Raw genomic sequence first — 20687 nt, 5'->3', positions numbered from 1 at the left:
CCTAAATCTGTGAATGTCAGAAAAACATAAAGGGATTCATGCCGGAGGCTAGGTAGTATTTATTTTCTGTTTCCTTTTTCATCAGGCTTGATCATTATAATCTATCTGGCTGTTTAAAATAATTACCGACAGATATATGTACTTAAAAAAACGGTGGAGGCCGAACACATCTGGCTGGCCCCAATGCTGGGCTGGCCTACGTGGAGGGAGAAGAAAGCGAAGCGGCCTGTAGCATTTTGTGGAGGCAGGAGGAGCATTGAAATGTAACTTGTAAACGGTTTGGTGACTGTTTTTTGAGTGACCTTCAGCAGTCCCTTTAAAAACTGCTAGTTAGGCTGGTTAAAACCTGGAACAAGTGGCTGGAGCAAGCTGCCTGCTAATTAGCATGCTTGCCGTATTCAGTCCCCCGCTGAACGCACGGCTGAGTGGCTGAACGCTAGCCTGCATTTCTTAAAAGCAGTCTGCACCTCTTAAAGGGAAGGTGCAATCTGCCTTAAGCAGCTGATTGAACGGGCTGGGGATGAGAGTGAGAGGAGGAAAAAACAAATATGTCACAACAGGAGAGAGAGCGAGCGCCAAGGTTCTCTGATGCAGTACTGTGGAGGCCTTGATGCAGGAGATCAGCCTGAGGAGAGAAGTGGGGTCAAAATTCAGGCCCACCAGAAACCTTAGCGTTTTTTTAAGTGTTTTCACCGTCGGGTAGGATAAGGTCGACTCTTGATCGATATTCAACTCTGTCCTTTTTTTGAAGCGGCCAGGAAGTGGGTCACAATGGGGTGGTAGATGCTGTTGAGGGGCGGAAATGAAGGCGGGGCGGATTTTCGGTAGCTGTCAGTCAGCAGCAGAGCGGTGATGACGTCATTGTGCATCTGTGTCACCGCGGCTCTCCCCTTACCGTAAAGGGGAGAGGAGCGGCGATTATTTCGGATTGGCCACTGGGCCACCAGGAAAGGTAATGACCGGGCCACTGACCGGGCCCAAGAGGGAGTGCCAGGCTGCCTGTTGACGGCCCGGCTGAACCTGGAGGTAGAATAATCCGCCCGACATGGAAGTTGGCCGGCAAAAAAAATAAAATGGCGGCCCGGCAGTTGGCCCTTGCCTTTAATGGCCGCTGCACAGCCCTGGCTCAGAGACCGAATGCAAGGTGCACCGACAGAAAAAGCTGTCGGGGGCACCGTTCGGCCGCATTAGATTTTTCGGCCTGAATTTCGACGGAGGTGGAGGATCCCGGCAACTTCTGCACTGATGATGCACTTATGGCCGCTTGGCAGCACTGGGACGGAAGTGGGGGCCACCAGAAACCCCCCGCCCCCCCCCCCGCTGAATTTGGTTGGTGGCGGCCATTTGACCAGTAATTGGATTCTGCCGCCTGGCCACCGCATTCTGGCGGTAACGAGCATTATCGGACCCTGAATTTCAGCCCCGAGCTGTTTCCACAGGAGGCCCTCCAGGCAAATGTGTAAAGTTCACTGGGCACAGGTAGCCACTGTGGTGACTGCCAGCAGTTTAACTCTGAGGACCTGGAAAAGGTTTAATGACCTCACACATGGCCAAGGTCAGTGAATTTTTCTTTAAATGCCATACCCCACCCTCTGCACCACTAGCCTCACACACTGCTCAATGCACTACACCACCATCACTCACCTACCAACAATCCCTACCAAACATAACTCATACTTGACATTGATAGCTTCACCTCACTCTCACACACTTACCACTGCTACAAGCCTCACACCCACATCTTACAGCTTGCACACCCTGACAAATATTCAACCATGACCGGCATATTACCTAAACACACTGCACCACTGACACACTTTCCTTTCGCTTACAATCATAGAATCATAGAAACGTATGGCACAGAAGGAGGCAATTTGGCCCATCGCGTCTGTGCTGGTTGAAAAAGAGCTATCCGGCCTAATCCCACTTTCCAGCTCTTTGTCCGTAACAGTGTAGGTTACACACATCGAGTGCACAGCCAAGTACCTTTTAAATGCGATGAAGGTTTATGCCTGTACAACCCTTTCCGGGAGTGAGTTCCAGACCGCCACCACCCTCTGGGTGCAAAAAGTTCTCAACAATCCTCTAATCCTTCTACCAGGCAGTTAAAATCTATGCCCCCTGGTTAGTGACTTCATTGCTACAGGAAATAGGTCCTTCCTACCCACTCTTGGCCCCACATAATGATTTATACCTCAATCAAGTCTCCCCTCAGCCTCTTCTGTTCCAAGGAAAACAACCCCAGCCTATCCAATCTTTCCTCATAGCTAAAATTCTCCAGTCCTGTCAACATCCTCGTAATCTCCTCTGTACCCTCTCTGATGCAATCACACCTTTCCTGTAATGTGGTGACCAGAACTACACGCAGTACTTTAGCTGTGGCCTAACCAGTGTTTTATACAGTTCAAGAATAACTTCTCTACTCTTACATTCTATGCCTCTGCTTATAAAGGAAAGTATCCCATATGCCTCTTAACCACTTTACCTACCTGTCCTGCTCCCTTCAGGGATCTGTGGACATGCCTCCAAGGTCCCTCTTTTCCTTTACACTTCTCAGTAGTACCTGTATCCTACAATTTATTGTGCATCTCCTTGCCTTGTTAGACCTCCCCAAATGCATTACTCTTATCTTCTCCGGATTAAAATCCATTTACCACTTTTCTGCCCATGTGACCAATCCATTGCTATCTTCCTGCAGTCTACAGCTTTCATCCTCACTATCAACCTCATGGCCAATTTTTGTATCATCTGCAAACTTCTTAATCATTTCCCCTACATTCTAAATCATTGATATATACCACAAAAAGCAAAGGACCTAGTACTGAGCCCCGCGGAACCCCACTGGAAACTGCCTTCCAGTCACACAAACACTCGTTGACCATTACCCTTTGCTTCCTGCCCCTGAGCCAATTTTGGATCCAACTTGCCACTTTCCCTTGGATCCCATGGGCTTTTACTCTTGCACAAAATAGTGGCTCACAACCAGCGCCAGCGGGACCTAACTGGCGGTGTACAGGAGCACCTGCATAACCTGACCCCCATGGAGGAGACTGTTGTGTATGGAGACAGAGTCAGACTGAACACTGTGAGCTCAAAATAAAGTGTGACCGTAGTCTTTTATTGCAAGTCTCCAGAGTGCCTCTCCAACCTGTGAGGCCTCCTTAAATACCTGTGCTCCCAAGGGATTATGGGATCCCTTGGGACTCCAGGAGATGAGCTCTCTGGTGGCTGTACAGAGTAAATACAAGTTTACATATAAAACAACACCCCCCCCGCAAAGTCAACAGTGTAACTATTTACAAGGTGAGTCGATCTGGGGCCCTTCTTGCCCTGGTTGATCGTCTCGGTACAAATGCTGGTATTGGTGAATCAACTGTTGGGCCCTCGCTGGGCTGCTGTGCTGCTGTGGATGATGGGTTCTGCTTCGTGGTCAACTGTGGTGTCGATTGCCACTGGTGTGTATGTTGGGGTTTCAAAAAAGGTAGGGTCCAAGGTGGGTTGCTCAGGATGGTCCATAAATCTGAGTTTGATTTGGTCCAAGTGTTTCCAGTGAATGAGTCCATTTGAAAGTTTGCCCCGAAACACCCTGATCCCCTCTTTGGCCACGACAGTGCCGGGAAGCCACTTGGGACTTTGTCCATAATTCAATATAAATACAGGATCATTGATTTCAATCTCGCATGACACATTTGTGCCATCATGGTATGCACTTTGTTGAAGCTGCCTGCTCTACCGGTTCGTAGATCAGGGTGAATTAACGAGATCCTTGTCTTAAGTGCTCTTTTCATGAGCAGTTCAACAAGTGAGATCCCAGTGAGCAAATTGGGTCTTGTGTGGTAGCTAAGCAGGACTTGGGAGAGGCGAGCCAGCAGTGAGCCTTCCGTTACCCTCTTCAAGCCTTGCTTGATGGTTTGCACTGCTCTCTCTGCCTGACCATTGGACGCAGGTTTAAATGGGGCAGATGTGACATGTTTGATCCCGTTGCGGGTCATGAATTCTTTGAACTCCGCACTGGTAAAACATGGCCCGTTGTCGCTCACTAGGACATCGGGTAGGCTGTGTGTGGCAAACATGGCCTGCAGGCTTTCAGTAGTGGAAATGGACGTGCTAGCCGACATTATCTCACATTCAATCCACTTGGAGTACGCATCTAAAACCACAAGGAACATTTTACCCAAGAACAGGCCTGCATAGTTGATGTGTACCCTAGACCACGGTTTGGAGGGCCAGGACGATAAACTTAGCGGCGCCTCACTGGGTGCATTGCTTAACTGCGAGCATGTATTACATCTGTGAACGCAGGACTCTTAAGTCAGCATGAATACCATGCCACCACATGTGGTATCTGGCTATCGCTTTCATCATTACGATGCCTGGGTGGGTACTGTGGAGGTCACTGATGAAGGTTTCTCTGCCCTTCTTGGGGACCACTACACGATTACCCCACAGAAGGCAGTCTGCCTGTATAGACATTTCATCTTTGCGCCGCTGAAACGGCTTTATCTCTTCCTGCATTTCCACTGGGACACTGGACCAGCTCTCGTGAAGCACACAGCTTTTGACTAGAGATAATAAGGGGTCCTGGCTTGTCCAGGTTTTGATCTGCCGGGCAGTGACGGGTGATTGCTCACTCTCAAATGCTTCCATGCAGTTTTCTGTGCCTGGCCTGTGGCGGATGGCGTAGTTGTATGTGGACAACGTGAGTGCCCATCTCTGGATGCGGGCCGATGCGTTGGTATTTATCCCCTTACTCTCCGAAAACAGGGCTACCAGTGGCTTATGATCAGTTTCCAATTCGAATTTTAGCCCAAACGGGTATTGATGCATTTTCTTTACCCCATAGACACAAGCTAATGCTTCTTTCTCAATCATGCTGTAGGCTCTCTCAGCCTTAGACAGACGCCTGGATGCATAAGCAACCGGTTGCAGTTTCCCAAAATCATTAGCTTGTTGCAATACACACCCGACGCCATATGACGACGCATCACATGCTAGTACCAAATGCTTACATTGATCATACAACACAAGCAATTTGTTTGAGCATAACAATTTTCTAGCTTTTACAAAGGCATTTTCTTGGCTTTTGCCTCATACCCATTCGTCCCCTTTACACAGTAAGACGTGCAGTGGTTCTAACAGTGTGCTGAGACCCGGTAAGAAGTTACCAAAGTAGTTCAGGAGTCCTAGAAATGACCGCAGCTCCATCACGTTCTGTGGCCTCGGTGCGTTCTCGATTGCCTCTGTCTTCGAATCGGTGGGCCTGATGCTGTCCGCCGCGATCCTCCTCCCCAGGAACTCCACTTCAGGCACCAGGAAAACGCACTTTGAGCATTTTAACCTGAGCCCCACATGGTTGAGTCGACTAAGAACCTCCTCCAGCTTCTGCAGATGCTCAACTGTGTCCCGACCTGTATCCAAGATGTCGTCCTGGAAGACCACCGTATGCGGGACCGACTTCAGTAAGCTTTCCATGTTTCTCTGGAATATCGCCGCGGCTGATCAAATTCCAAACAGGCATCTGTGCGTGTTGATGCAGGTGAGGCCCTTTGATGATTCCTCCAGCTCTTGCATCATGTAGGCCGAGGTCAAGTCCAACTTCGTGAACGTCTTTCCTCCCGCCAGCATAGCAAAAAGGTCATCAGCCTTTGGTAGTGGGTATTGATCCTGTCGGGAGAAACGATTGATAATTACTTTGTAATCATCACAGATTCTGACGGTGCCGTCTCCCTTGAGAACTAGAACAATCGGACTGGCCCACTCATTGAATTCAATTGACGAAATGATGCCCTCTCTTTGAAGCCAGTCTAGCTCGATCTCAACCCTTTCTCGCATCATATACGGTACTGCTCTCGCCTTGTGATGGATGGGTTGCGCCCCAGAATTAGGTGGATCTGCACTTTTGCTCCTTGGAACTTCCCGATGGTTCGAACAGTGAAGGGAACTTGTTTAAGACCTGGGCACACGAAGTGTCATCCCAGTTCCAGCGTATCTTTCCCAGTCAGCTCCTGCTGAGCAGCGTGGGACCATCGCCTGGTACCACCCACCCAGAATGGTAGCTTGTGCATTGGTCCATCATAATCATAAGAGACCTTTACAGTAGCACTGCCGATTACGGGAATCAGTTCCTTTGTGTAAGTTCTCAGTTTTGTGCGAATGGGAGTCAAGACTGGCCTTGAGGCCTTGCTGCACCACAATTTATCGAAAGTCTTTTTGCTCATCATGGACTGGCTCGCACCCGTGTCCAGCTCCATTGACACCGGGAGTCCATTTAATTCAACCTTCAGCATTAGCGGGGGACACTTTGTGGTAAATGTGTACACTCCATGTACCTCTGCCTTCTCGGTCTGAGGCTCTGATTCATCGTGATCCGCCGTGGATCTGTCCTCCTCTGCAACATGGTGGTTTGCAGCTCGCCTGCACATACGTTGGAGGTGTCCCATTGTTCCATAGCCCTTGCAAATGTATCCTTTGAAGTGGCATGATGGAAACGATGATCACCCCCGCAGCGCCAACAAGGTGTTAATGGCCTTGCATTCATCACCCTTGATGAACTCTCAGACATCTGAGGACGTGCAGCTGCAGGCATGTGGGGCCTGCCCTGTACGTTGCGATTTGAAAACATCATCACTTTGTTCACAATACTTGTAGCAGCACTTGTGTGCTGAGAGATTTGCTTAGTATTGTCGCTGGTGACAATGAACTCCTGGGCTATCGCTATGGTCTTACTCAAGGTTGGGGTCTCTACAGTCTAAAGTTTGCGAAGTATCATTCATGGCCAATGCCAAGTACAAAAACGTCTCTGAGCATGTGCTCCAAATGTCCTTCAAATTCGCAATGTCCTGCAAGGCGTCTTAGCTCGGCGACATAACTCGCCACTTCCTGGCCTTCAGACCCTTTGTAGGTGTAGAACTGGTACCTCGCCATCAGAACACTTTCCTTCTGGTTCAGATGCTCCCGGACCAGTGTGCACAAATCATCGTACGATTTCTCTCTGGGTTTCGCTGGAGCAAGCAGATTTTTCATGAGGCCATATGTTGGTGCCCCGCAAACTGTGAGGAGAATCGCCCTTTGTTTGGCAGCATTCACTTCTCCTTCCAGCTCGTTGGCCACGAAGTATTGGTCAAGTCGCTCCACGAAGGTTTCCCAATCATCTCCCTCCGAAAATTTCTCCAGGATGTCCACTGTTCTCTGCATCGTTGAGTTCATCATCTGTATCTCGTCGCCAGTTATGTATGAATAAAGAGTCTGACTGGATACTGTGAGCTCAAAGTAAGGTGTGACATTAGTCTTTTATTGCAGGTCTCCAGAGTGCCTCTCCAGTCTGTGAGGCCTCCTTAAGTACCTGTGCTCCTAAGGGATTGTGGGATCCCTTGGGACTCCAGGGAATGAGCCCTCTGGTGGCTGTACAAGGTATATACAAATTTCCATATATAACAGTGGCTGTGTTTACCAGTGTGGAAAGGGGCTTGCAGGGTCTCTCGGCAATCTATCCTACAACAGATGGCGAGGAATGCAGAGGGGCCACCCGGGGAGTGCCAGGGGCTCCGTGGAGCAAGAACCTGCTGTCCTCTCTCAGGATGGCAGTATTCGTGCTACCACTGCCACTCCGCTAGTGCCCTTGCTTGTCAGCCAGTCAGCCTGCTGGGGCCCATGCCGAGATGTTACAGTAGGCTACTCCGGGTCAGCCTGCTAGTCCATCTGGAGTCTCCCCCACTGAAAATCAACAACCTTCCAACAGCAATGCTGCAGCCACTGGGGTCGAATATCACAGGAGTGCTAGGACAGGTATAGGCACACTGAAGGCAGACACCGAGGAATGGAGTGCTAGGACAGGCATAGGCTCACTGAAGGCAGACACTGAGGAATGGACAAGGGTGATTCATTGGCTTTTTATGTAATATTGGATGGATTGATGTATAAAGTTGGATTGAAATGTTTTTTTGTGGTGGCATTTGTTTCAGAATGGTAATGATGGTCAGTAACCGGTAAAATAAGGCATGGGACCCTTGTTGAATGGGGAATTGGGCTTGCATTCATAGATACTGCAGTCGGATAGGTCGATCATGGACAGTCCGCTGTTTGTGTTGACTCCTCCTCAGCTGGTCATCATATGCCTTGCGGCAAGGGCCGTGCCTTCATGATAATGAGGCTGTGGAACATGCAGCAGACCATGGTGAATGTGGTGAGCACTGCAGGGCTCCTCCAGAGTGGTACAGGCAGTGGAAGCGTTGTTTCAGGTCGCCAATGGTCTACTCTATCAGATTCCGTGTGGCAGCATGGCTCTGATTGTACGCATGTTACCCACGTGTGGTTGTGTTGAATGGAGTCATGAGCTAGGTGGTCATCGCCCAGTGGCCACCCTCTGGTTTGTCATGGTGGCTCAAAGACTGAGGGAATAGCAGCTTGGCGCAGAATAAAAGCACCATGACTGCTACCAGGATACCGGGTATTCACCATCATGATGTGCGGAGCATGGTCGCACACCAACTGTACATTCAGCCAGTGGTAACCTTCGCTGTTGTGGTACATCTCAGCATTTAGAAGCAGCGCCTGCAAAGCCACGTGTGTGCAATCGATGATGCAGGAGGAAAGCCATGTGCAGGCTCCCCCTGCTTCTTTCTGGTCAGAGAGAAAATAATGAACTCCCCTCTCTTGGCATCAAGCGCGTCTGTCGCCTCTCTTATGCAGCAGTGCACGGCAAACTGGGAGATGTTGCATATATTACCTGCTCCAGTCTGGAAGGGTCCCAACATGAGGAAATTCAGGATCACGGGCACCTTAACAACCACTAGCAGCGCTGTCCTTGCCCTGGCAAGAGAGGGCAGAGATCTGTGAGCAACTCCTTTGTAAAGTGCAGACGCCTCACATACTGCTCCTGGCTCAGGCTGAGGTAAGAGAATTGCTGATGGAAAACCCTGGGTGGCAAGGCCTCTTGCTGAGATCCCTTCTCCCTTTCCTCACTCTGTGAGCAGCTTGTTCTCTGCTCCATCTCCCTGTCATGCTGCAGGCCAAGGGGGTTAACAACTAGAGCCCCCGTGACTGGGAGCAAGTGTTCTGACCAGAACTCTTAAAGTCAGAACTGAGGCCTTCTCCACTACAGCACCACCCCCTGTCACCTCACCAACTTTAAACAACTGAGCAAAGCACCAAAGACGTCTACAAATTTAAACAGAGCCGGGAGAAATGAATCAGCAACGAACCTACAGTGCAACGTTGCTGATCCCTTTTAATACCATTGGTGGTGCAGGGGCAGGGCGGGGGCGGGGGCGGGGGCGGGGCGGGGGCGGGTGTTCCTTGCTGCTATGAACATTGCAAGCTGATTGAGGTCATGATCTGCCTAATTAACATACTTTGGGCTCACGCTCCTAACGCCCACCTTACTGCCCTCACCAAAATGGTCTCTGGCACGGCACGCACCAGAAGTGTGTGTGTGCGGTGTGGTCACAATTTTCATCACAAAATGACACCTGTAGCTCCAAAATTTCTAGTCCAAGATGCCTCAAGCTTGTTTGAGGTGGCGCCACACACACCTCTAGGGGAGATGAGGTGTGGGAGATCGCGACCCATAATTCGACCCTCTATCCTTCATGTCCCCTGGTCTTCGCACTACAACGAGACAGCACCTGACCACAAAGTAAAAGAGAGAGAACTGAGATTGGACACAGTTTCCCCGCCCCCCCACCCCAAATAGGAACAATTAAAACTATCTTCAGAGCTGACCCAGTGACCCTGATAATTGTCTTTTCCACCATCCAGGGGATTTATGAGAGTTGTTTTATCAATTACAGTGGACTAATAAGTATATGAATATAGCAAGGTGTGAAACATAGAAACATAGAAAATAGGTGGAGTAGGCCATTCGGCCCATCGAGCCTGCACCACCATTCAATAAGATCATGGCTGATCATTCACCTCAGTACCCCTTTCCTGCTTTCTCTCCATACCCCTTGATCCTTTTAGCCATAAGGGCCATATCTAACTCCCTCTTGAATATATCCAATGAACTGGCATCAACAACTCTCTGCGGTAGAGAATTCCACAGGTTAACAACTCTGGGTGAAGAAGTTTCTCCTCATCTCAGTCCGAAATGGCTTACCCCTTATCCTAAGACTGTGACCCCGGTTCTGGACTCCCCCAACATCGGGAACATTCTTCCTGCATCTAACCTGTCCAGTCCCGTCAGAATTTTATATGTTTCTATGAAGGCCAACATGCCATTTGCCTTCTTCACCGCCTGCTGTACCTGCATGCCAACTTTCAATGACTGATGTACCATGACACCCAGGTCTCGTTGCACCTCCCCTTTTCCTAATCTGCCACCATTCAGATAATATTCTGTCTTCGTGTTTTTGCCACCAAAGTGGATAACCTCACATTTATCCACATTATACTGCATCTGCCATGTATTTGCCCACTCACCTAACCTGTCCAAGTCACCCTGCAGCCTCTTAGCGTCCTCCTCACAGCTCACACCGCCACCTAGCTTAGTGTCATCTGCAAACTTGGAGATATTACTCTCAATTCCTTCATCTAAAGCATTGATGTATATTGTAAATAGCTGGGGTCCCAGCACTGAGCCCCGCAGGACTCCTCTAGTCTCTGCCTGCCATTCTGAAAAGTACCCATTTATCCCGACTCTCTGCTTCCTGTCTGCCAACCAGTTCTCTATCCACGTCAATACATTACCCCCAATACCATGTGCTTTAATTTTGCACACTAATCTCTTGTGTGGAACCTTGTCAAAAGCCTTTTGAAAGTACAAATACACCACATCCACTGGTTCTCTCTTGTCCACTCTACTAGTTACATCCTCAAAAAAATTCCAGAAGATTTGTCAAGCATGATTTCCCTTTCATAAATCCATGCTGACTTGGACCGATCCTGTCACTGCTTTCCAAATGCGCTGCTATCTCATCTTTAATAATTGATTCTAACATTTTCCCTACAACTGATGTCAGGCTAACCGGTCTATAATTCTCCGTTGTTCTCTCCCTCCTTTTTTTAAAAAGTGGCGTTACATTAGCTACCCTCCAGTCCATAGGAACTGATCCAGAGTTGATTGACTGTTGGAAAATGATCACCAATGCATCCACTATTTCTAGGGCCACTTCCTTAAGTACTCTGGGATGCAGACTGTCAGGCCCTGGGGATTTATTGGCCTTCAATCCCATCAATTTCCCTAACACAATTTCCTGACTAAAAAGGATTTCCTTCAGTTCCTCCTTCTCACTAGACCCTCGGTCCCTTCGTATTTCCGGAAGGTTATTTGTGTCTTCTTCGTGAAGAACAGAAGTATTTGTTCAATTGGTCTGCCATTTCTTTGTTCTCCATTATAAATTCACCTGAATCTGACTGCAAGGGACCTACGTTTGTCTTCACGAATCTTTTTCTCTTCACATATCTATAGAAGCTTTTGCAGTCAGTTTTTATGTTCCCAGCAAGCTTCCTCTCATACTCTATTTTCCCCTCCTAATTAAACCCTTTGTCCTGCTCTTCTGAATTCTAAATTTCCCCCAGTCCTCAGGTTTGCTGCTTTTTCTGGCCAATTTATATGCCTCTTCCTTGGATTTAACACGATCCCTAATTTCCCTTGTTAGCCACAGTTGAGCCACCGTCCCCATTTTATTTTTTACTCCAGACAGGGATGTACAATTATTGAAGTTCATCCATGTGATTTTTAAATGTTTGCCATTGCCTATCCACCGTCAACCCTTGAAGTATCATTCGCCAGTCTATCCTAGCCAATTCACGCCTCATACCATCGAAGTTACCTTTCTTTAAGTTCAGAAATCTCATGTTTATCATTATTGACTTAAAAACTTAAAAACAGTTTTAAAAAAAACATTATTTTTGCATGTCAAGCAGAATTATTATATCTAAAATACCATTGTGAGAATGTGTTTTATCAAGGCAAAGATTTATTTTTGTTTCAACACTGCTAATGATTTCACGCAGGAAGGTGTCTCAAAGGGTTACTCAGCTGCCTGTATAAACATTTCCTTATTCTCTAGTTCCGTTTTGTAAAAGCGACATCTATACACTGGACCCCAGATTTATATCTGTGCTAATATCACTTCTTAAAAGCCTATAATTTGCCATTATAAAAGGGAGCAAAGTAAACATGGGAACCAATGCATGGAAGTCCCTTTCCAGTGATCGGGATTATCGAAACGTTAAACGCAAGAGCCTTGATGAGAACTCCTGTGCTCGATGCTATGACGGAGTCACCATGAGTTCCTGAGCTGTTGCAAGAAGTTATTCACCTTGACTCTATGAAGGATGACTGAAAGCAGATCCATGTCTACTGTAAGACAGGTAAATTTGGAGTGACATAACCTTCCGGGCTATGGATCAAAGGCTGGAAAGTGGGATACGGCACAGGCGCGATGGCCTCCTCTGTGTCATAAATTTCTATGATTCTATGCTCTCCTGGGTGGCCTCCCATCCTCCACCCCCATAAAACAGCTCATCCAAAATTCTGCTCCCTGTGTCCTAACTCTCACTGAGTCCCGCTCACCCATCGCCCCCTGTGCTCACTGCCCCGTGTCCTAACTCGCACCCAGTCCCGCTCATTCATCACCCCCTGTGCTCGCTGCCCTGTGTCCTAACTCGCACCAAGTCTCACTCACCCATCACCCCCTGTGCTCGCTGCCCTGTGTCCTAACTCGCACCCAGTCCCGCTCACCCATCACCCCCTCTGCTCATTGACCTGTGTCCTAACTCGCACCAAGTCTCACTCACCCATCACCCCCTCTGCTCATTGACCTGTGTCCTAACTTGCACCAAGTCTCACTCACCCATCACCCCCCCTGTCCTCACTGCCCCGTGTCCTAACTCGCACCGAGTTCCACTCACCCATCACCCCCTGTGCTCGCTGCCCTGCGTCCTAACTTGCACCAGATTCTGCTCACCCATCACCCCCTGTGCTCGCTGCCCCGTGTCCTAACTCGCACCAAGTCTCACTCACCCATCACCCCCTGTGCTCACTGACCTGTGTCCTAACTCGCACCGAGTTCCACTCACCCATCACCCCCTGTGCTCGCTGACTAACATTGGCTCCTGGTTCACCAACAACTCCGAAAAAAAATTCTCATCCTCATGTTCAAATCCCTCTATGGCCTCTCCCCTCCCTATCTCTCCCTATGACTTCCACCAGCCCTATAACCCTCCAAGAATTCTGGGAGAGAAATGGGGCCATTTAACCATCATTTTCAATTCTCTCTGGCTACAGGTGTGGTACTGGAGGACTGCTAATGTTGTACCTTTGTTTAAAAAGGGAGAAAGGGATAGACTGCATAATTACAGGTCGGTCAGCCTAATCTCAGTGGTGGGAAAATTATTGGAAAAAATCCTGAGGGACAGGATAAATCTTCATTTGGAAAGGCATGGATTAATCAGGGACAGTCAGCATGGATTTGTCAAGGGAAGGTCGTGTCTGACTAACCTGATTGAATTTTTCGAGGAGGTAACCAGGAGGGTCGATGAGGGCGGTGTGTATGATGTAATGTATATAAATTTTAGCAAAGCTTTTGATATGGCCCCACATGGCAGATTGGGGACCAGGGCAAAATGGCAAGTTGGATGCAAAATTGGCTCGGAGGCAGGAAGCAAAAGGGTAATGGTTGATGGGTGTTTTTGTGACTGGAAGGCTGTATCCAGTGGGGTGCCGCAGGGCTCAGTGCTGGGTCCCTTGCTTTTTGTGGTTATATATCAATAACTTGAACTTAAATGTTGGGGGTATGATTAAGAAGTTTGCAGATGACACTAATGCATTTGGGAAGGTCTAACAAGGCAAGGGAATACACATTAAATGGTACGACGCTGAAAAGTGTAAAGATACAAAGGGACCTTGGAGTAGCAGGCCAGGTAGATAAGTTGGTTAAGAGGCATATGGAATACTTATCTTTATTAGCCGAGCATGGAATACAAGAGCAAGGAGTACTGCGTGCAGTTCTTTCATCACATTACAGGAAAGATGTGATTGCACTGGAAAGGGTGCAGAGGAGATTTATAAGAATGTTGCCTGGACTGGAGAATTTTGGCTATGAGGAAAGATTGGAGACGCTGTGTCTGTTTTCATTGGAACAGAGGAGGCTAAGGGGAGACTTGATTGAGATGTATAAAATTATGAGGGGTCTGGATAGAGTGGATGGGAAGGACCTGTTTCCCTTGGCAGCATGGTCAACAACTAGGGGGCATAGATTTAAAGGAATTCAGGGAGGTTTAGAGGCAATATGAGGGGAAATTTCTTCACCCAGAGGGTGGTGGGGGTCTGGAACTCAATGCCTGAAAGGGTGGTAGAGGCAGAAACCCTCACCCCATTTAAGAGATACTTGGATGTGCACTTAAAGTACCGTAACCTACAGGGCTACGGACCAAGAACTGGAAAGTGGGATTAGGCTGGATAGCTCTTGGTCGGCCGGCACAGACGCAATGGGCCGAAATGGCCTCTTCCCGTGCTGTAAATTTTTATGATTCTATGATTCTTTGTGCCTCCCATTAGCACTCCCGGGGGTTGCTAATGGGGCGCTACCAGCTCTGTGACCGGGCACGGTGAGAGCACTGATGGCTGTGAACTTGCCTTGGAGGTTTACCGCGGCGGTAACGCCTAACATCACGATCTTCTGCGACGGGGAGACGGCATCTGGTGCTCAGCGCCCCGGGTTACGCCCCCTGCTGCATCACTGGGCGTCAGCAGCTGCAGTAGGCGTTGTAAGGTAGGCCCTCTGCCTGGGGAGCGGTATTTAAGGGGATTGCCGATGAGGTCATTGCAACATTTTTCTGGAGTCTTCTGTGCATTTTATTTACTATTTCTTCAGCTGCGATTGATCAGCCCTGCACACTGTCAGAGCGCTTGGGGCTGATTGTCGCAGAAGGGAGGAAAGAAGCCTACGATCCCGGCAGCGCTATACTAGACATTGTGCAGCACTGCACTGTTACCACCCCTCTCACCGACTTTAGCGCTCCAAGGGAAGTGGTAGCACCTGACTTAGTGCTCCACTTCCTTCCTGGAGCGCTAAACCGGAAGCTTGCGTCGGCTTCACTTGCGTAGCTTCCGGCGATACTTTTGCGCTCCCGCAAAAGCAATCATCCCAAACGGGGCGCGACACAACTGCTAGCCACCTGTGTTCCAACAATTTTAGCCTCTTACTCATAACCCACTCCTTTCATTGGTGGCTGATCCCACAAGTTCACCACCTAGTGGTCAGTGTTCTCACGGTGTACAACTTAGGTCAGTTTATACATGGGTTACAATGCTGGTCGAATACATGACATCACCTCCCCCACAAAGTCTTATTGGGATCACAGGTTGAGTCTCTGGTGGTTTACGCTCCCTTGTAGAGCACCTGAGTTGGGGCTCCGGTTGTTGGGCGCTGGCCTGAGTGTCTGCTGTTTGCGGTGCCTCAGGCCTGTCCGGACTGCCCACAGTGACTGGGCTCTCCTCCCTTTGGTTCCGGTGTTCGGTCACCTGTGGTGGAGTGAACTCTATATCGTGTTCTTCCTCTGCTTCTATGGGGTTGCTGAACCTCCTTTTTGTTTGATCCACGTGTTTGCGGCAGATTTGTCCATTGGTAAGTTTAACTACCAGAATCCTATTTCCCTCTTTGGCAATTACAGTGCCTGCAAGCCATTTTGGCACTGCAGCGTAGTTGAGGACAGAAACAGGGTCATTTACATCAATACATCGTCCCCTCGCATTCCTGTCATGGTAGTCATATTGTGACTGGCGTCTGCTCTCGACAATTTCTTTCATGGTGGGGTGTATAAGGGATAATCGGGTTTTGAGTGTCCTTTTCATTAGCAGCTCTGCAGGTGGAACCCCTGTGAGCGAGTGTGGTCGGGATCTGTAGGCCAACAGGAAGCGTGATAGGCAGCTTTGTAGGGAACCTCCTTGGATTCTGAGCATCCCCTGTTTGATTATCTGCACTGCTTATTCTGCTTGGCCATTTGAGGCCGGCTTGAACGGTGCCGTTCTGACATGGTTAATTCCATTGCCTGCCATGAAGTCCTGGAATTCAGTGCTTGTGAAGCACGGGCCATTGTCGCTGACCAAGATGTCCGGTAGACCATGGGTGGCGAACATTGCCCATAGACTTTCTACCGTGGCAGAGGATGTGCTTGAATTTAAAATGTCACACTCGATCCATTTGGAGTAGGCGTCTACTACAACCAAAAACATTTTTCACATGAAAGGACCTGCGTAGTCCACATGGATGCGTGACCAAGGCTTGGCGGGCCATGGCCAGGGGCTAAGGGGGGCTTCCTTGGGTGGATGGCCCAGCTGGGCACACGTGTTGCACCTGCGAACACAAAGTTCCAGATCTGCGTCTATCCCTGGCCACCAAACGTGTGACCTGGCAATTGCCTTCATCATGACAATGCCCGGGTGCTCATTGTGGAGTTCTCGGTTGAACACCTCTCTGCCCATCTGGGGCATGACTACGCGGTTTCCCCACAGTAGGCAATCGGCCTGAATCGAGAATTCATCCCTGCACCTGTGAAATGGTTTAAATTCCTCAGGGCATGCCCTGTACGTGGCTGCCCAGTCCCCATTCAAGACACATTTTTTGACTAGAGACGATAGCGGGTCTCTATTTGTCCAGACTTTAATCTGACGGGCTGTCACGGGTGAGCCTTCGCTTCCGAAAGCTTCAACAGCCATGACCATCTCAGCAGCATGCTAGGTAGCCCCCTCAGTGGTGGCTAGTGGGAGCCTGCTGAGTGCATCGGCACAGTTTTCAGTGCCCAGTCTGTGCCGAATTGTATAGTCATAGGCGGCTAACGTGAGTGCCCACCTCTGTAAGCGGGCCGATGAGTTTGCATTTATGGCCTTGTTGTCGGCCAAAAGGGACGTTATGGGTTTGTGATCTGTCTCCAGCTCAAATTTCCTGCCAAACAGGTACTGGTGCATTTTCTTTACAGCATATACACAGGCGAGCGCCTCCTTTTCTACCATCCCGTAGCCCTTTTCTGCCTGGGACAGACTTCTGGAGGCATAAGCTACCGGCTGTAACTGACCCTTGGCATTGACATGCTGCAACACACAGCCGACCCCATAGGACGACGCATCGCACGTTAACACACGTTTCTTACATGGGTCATATAGCGTTAACAGATTGTTGGAACATAACAAATTGCGTGCTCTATTAAAAGCCCTTTCCTGGCTGACCCCCAGACCCATTCACGACCTTTGCAATAGGAGCACGTGTAGCGGCTCTAGCAGCGTGCTCAATTTGGGAAGAAAGTTGCCAAAATAGTTCAGGAGCCCCAGGAACGAACGCAGCTCCGTCATGTTACGGGGTCTGGGTGCTCTCTGGATCGCTTCCGTCTTGGATGCAGTAGGGCTGATCCCGTCTGCTGCTACCCTCATCCCCAGGAATTCTACCTCTGGAGCTAGGAAGACGCACTTCGCCTTTTTCAGTCGCAGCCCTACCCGGTCCAGTCTGCGTAGCACCTCCTCCAGGTTGTGGAGGTGTTCTTCAGTATCGTAACCCGTGATGAGGATGTCGTCCTGAAAAACCACCGTCCCTGGATTTGACTTGAGGAGGCTTTCCATATTTCGTTGGAAGATCGCGGCGGCCGAGCGAATCCCGAACGGACATCTGTTGTACTCAAACAACCCCTTGTGTGTCGTGATGGTGGTCAGCTTCTTCGACTCAATTGTCAACTCCTGGGTCATGTAAGCTGAGGTCAGGTCCAATTTTGAAAAAAGTTTGCCATCAGATAGCGTCGTAAAGAGGTCCTCCACTCTCGGTAGCGGGTACTGGTCTTGGAGTGACACCCGATTGATGGTGGCCTTGTAATCACCACATCTCCTGACTGACCCATCCGCCTTGAGCACGGCACAATCGGGCTCGCCCAGTCACTGAATTCGACTGGCGAGATGATGCCTTCCCTCAGCAGGCGGTCCAATTCACCTTCTATCTTTTCCCGCATCACGTACGGCACCGCTCTGGCCTTGTGGTGTACTGGCCTGGCGTCCGGATTTATGTGAATCACTACCTTGGCCCCCATGAAAGTGCCAATGCCGGGTTGAAATAATGAGTCAAATTTGTCCAGGATCGCTCCACAGAGGAAATTGCATTGACATTACCCCATTTTCCAGTTCATGACAGCAAGTCAACTCTTTCCCAGTAGTGCGGGACCGTCCCCCGGGACAACCCAGAGTGGCAACCGAATCTTTATGGGTCACGACTACCGTGGCGCTGCCTAGCACCGGAATGATCTGCTTTGTGTATGTCCGTAGCTGTGCGTCAATCGGCGAAAGTCTTGGCCTCCTGGCCTTGGACGCCCACAACTTTTTGAACTGTTTGATCCCCATCATGGACTGGCTGGCCCCCGTGTCTAGCTCCATTGATACTGGGATGCCATTGAGGAGCACTTTCATTATTATCGGTGGCGTCCTGGTGTATGAACTGTATATGTGCTCCACATGAACTCGCTGAACTTCAGCTTCCAGCGATTTCCCCCAGCGTTCATTTCTGCAATTTCTGCAGGTATTTTGCTCATCTTTGCAAACTCCGACTGAGTGTGTGCCTCCACGCCCCCAACATGAGCTATTGTTGGAAACAAAAGGTCCCTTGCCAGGCGATCGTCCCTGACTGCCCCTGTGACTGTCCTTGAGCGCGATTAACAGGTGTTGATGGCCCCATTACTGGCCGCATTGTCCCTTGTAATGGTGTGAATCGCCGTTCAGTTTGCTATTGTCTCTGTCGAACTCCCCCTCTGGGTTCGACTACATGTTGGGGGATGCCCGATTGCCCTTATTTGCCTGGAGAACTGTGTACTGCTTTAACAATGTTGAATCTCTGTCCCAACCATTCCTTAACACAGTACCTCTCGTCTGTTCTGCTAGTGGCCATGCTCGCGTGGTTTAAATCCCAGTTTCTCGTCGCCATTGATACGTCCTTACGATACAGTATAAATGGACACAAGGCCCATGCTTGAGAGAAGGTCAGTCTGTGACCTGTCCTTTATTCCTTAGCACTCAAGTGATGAAAGTGGGTGAAGCTTCCCCTTTTATACCTGAAGGTCCAGGTTAGGAGTGTCTCCCACAAGTTCACCACCTAGTGGTCATTGTTCTCAGTGTACAACTTAGGTCAGATTATGCATGGGTTACAATGCTGGTTGAATACATGACAGTTGAGGCTCCATGCTCTGGATTTAAAGCTCTCCGCCTCGCCACCTTTCTTAGACTCTCCTTAAAACCTACCTATTTGATCAAACTTACAGCTACCCTCCTAATAACTCCTTTATTTTGACTTGCTCTCATTAATTGTCTGATTCTGCTTCTGTGAAGCACTTTGGGTCGTTTTCCTGTGCTAAAGATGATATATAAATACAAGGAGGGAGAAATTGCATAGTGCCCTGTTTGGGGCGCTAACTTTTGCAGGGGCGTTAATGTATCGCTGGGCGCTACCCAATTCCAGCAGATGCAAACGTCTGATTTAGCGTTCTAGGAGGGATGTGGAGTACTGAATCAAGCGCTACCACTTCCCTTTGAAGCACTAAACCATCAATGTTCCCAATGTTGGTGAAGTCCAGAACCAGGGGTCACAGTCTAAGGATAAGGGGTAAGCCATTTAGGACCGAAATGAGGAGAAATTTCTTCACCCAGAGAGTGGTGAATCTGTGGAATTCTCTACCACAGAAAGTTGTTGAGGCCAATTCACTAAATATATTCAAAAAGGAGTTAGATGTAGTCCTTACTACTAGGGGGATCAAGGGGTATGGTGAGAAAGCAGGAATGGGGTACTGAAGTTGCATGTTCAGCCATGAACTCATTGAATGGTGGTGCAGGCTCGAAGGGCCGAATGGCCTACTCCTGCACCTATTTCCTATGTTTCTATCAGGAGAGGTGGTACAGGTGCAACGTTGCACAATGTCCTGTGGAGCACTGCTGGGACCAGAGACGACTCCTGTCCCTTAAAGAGAAGGGCCATTGCTGTGGGCTCAGCATTAAATATACAGCAGCTGTGATGCACACGATCAGTCCCAGGGCTGATCAATCATGGCCAAAGGAGAACAACATGCTCAGAGGGCTGTCACAAGACTTTTCACTTACCCTAGCGATGATCCCTTGAAATACCACTCTCCAAGCTCGCTTACAACGCCTCCCGGCGATGCTGCAGGGGGTGGAACTGAAGTTCAGGTCTGGGGCGGTGCGCAGCCGGATAATCCCTGGGGCACGGGAGATCGTGGTGCTCGGGGTTACTGCTGCCGCAAACCTCCACGGCAAGTTCGCGTGTGTCGGTATTCACATGCCCCCCCCTCCCCCCCGAGGCACAAAGGAGGCCAATTTCTAGCCCAAGTTGTTAACAAATTGCAGCCTTGGTCCAGTAATCCAACAGTGCATTTACTCACTGAATCACCAGGAGAGTCTACCTTCTCACTTTATTTCCCTTCAACTTGGAGCGATGAGCTGCTGCTTTTTGTCTTGTGTGCGATACACGTGTTTACTGTTTCTTACATCGTGCTGTGGATACTCTTAAATAAAAGCCTGTGTAAACCTAAATGCAATATGAAAGGCTATCAGTGTTCAGAACAAAATGATTAAGAATGACGGTACTGGGTGTGGCAGTGTAAAGGTGACTATCATGGGGTGTTATTTCAGTAACATGAATCACAATGGTAGAGAATGAATGTGACACAGCATCTGGAAAAGTGAAAATCTAAAGGATTATTTT

The 20687-nt window shown here is 49.1% G+C and overlaps 1 protein-coding gene across 3 annotated transcripts in view; it reads left to right on the top strand.

Annotated features, from left to right (window-relative positions):
* The window catches only part of LOC139234017 (thrombospondin type-1 domain-containing protein 4-like), a 343337-nt gene that overhangs the window by 80533 nt on the left and 242117 nt on the right, over positions 1-20687 (top strand). The window lies entirely within an intron of this gene.

The sequence above is a fragment of the Pristiophorus japonicus genome, chromosome 21 (assembly GCF_044704955.1).
Source record: "Pristiophorus japonicus isolate sPriJap1 chromosome 21, sPriJap1.hap1, whole genome shotgun sequence".
In the NCBI taxonomy this organism is placed as follows: Eukaryota; Metazoa; Chordata; class Chondrichthyes; family Pristiophoridae; genus Pristiophorus; species Pristiophorus japonicus.
Note: the sequence above shows the minus strand (reverse complement) of the source record. Positions and strands in the feature narration are given on the sequence as shown.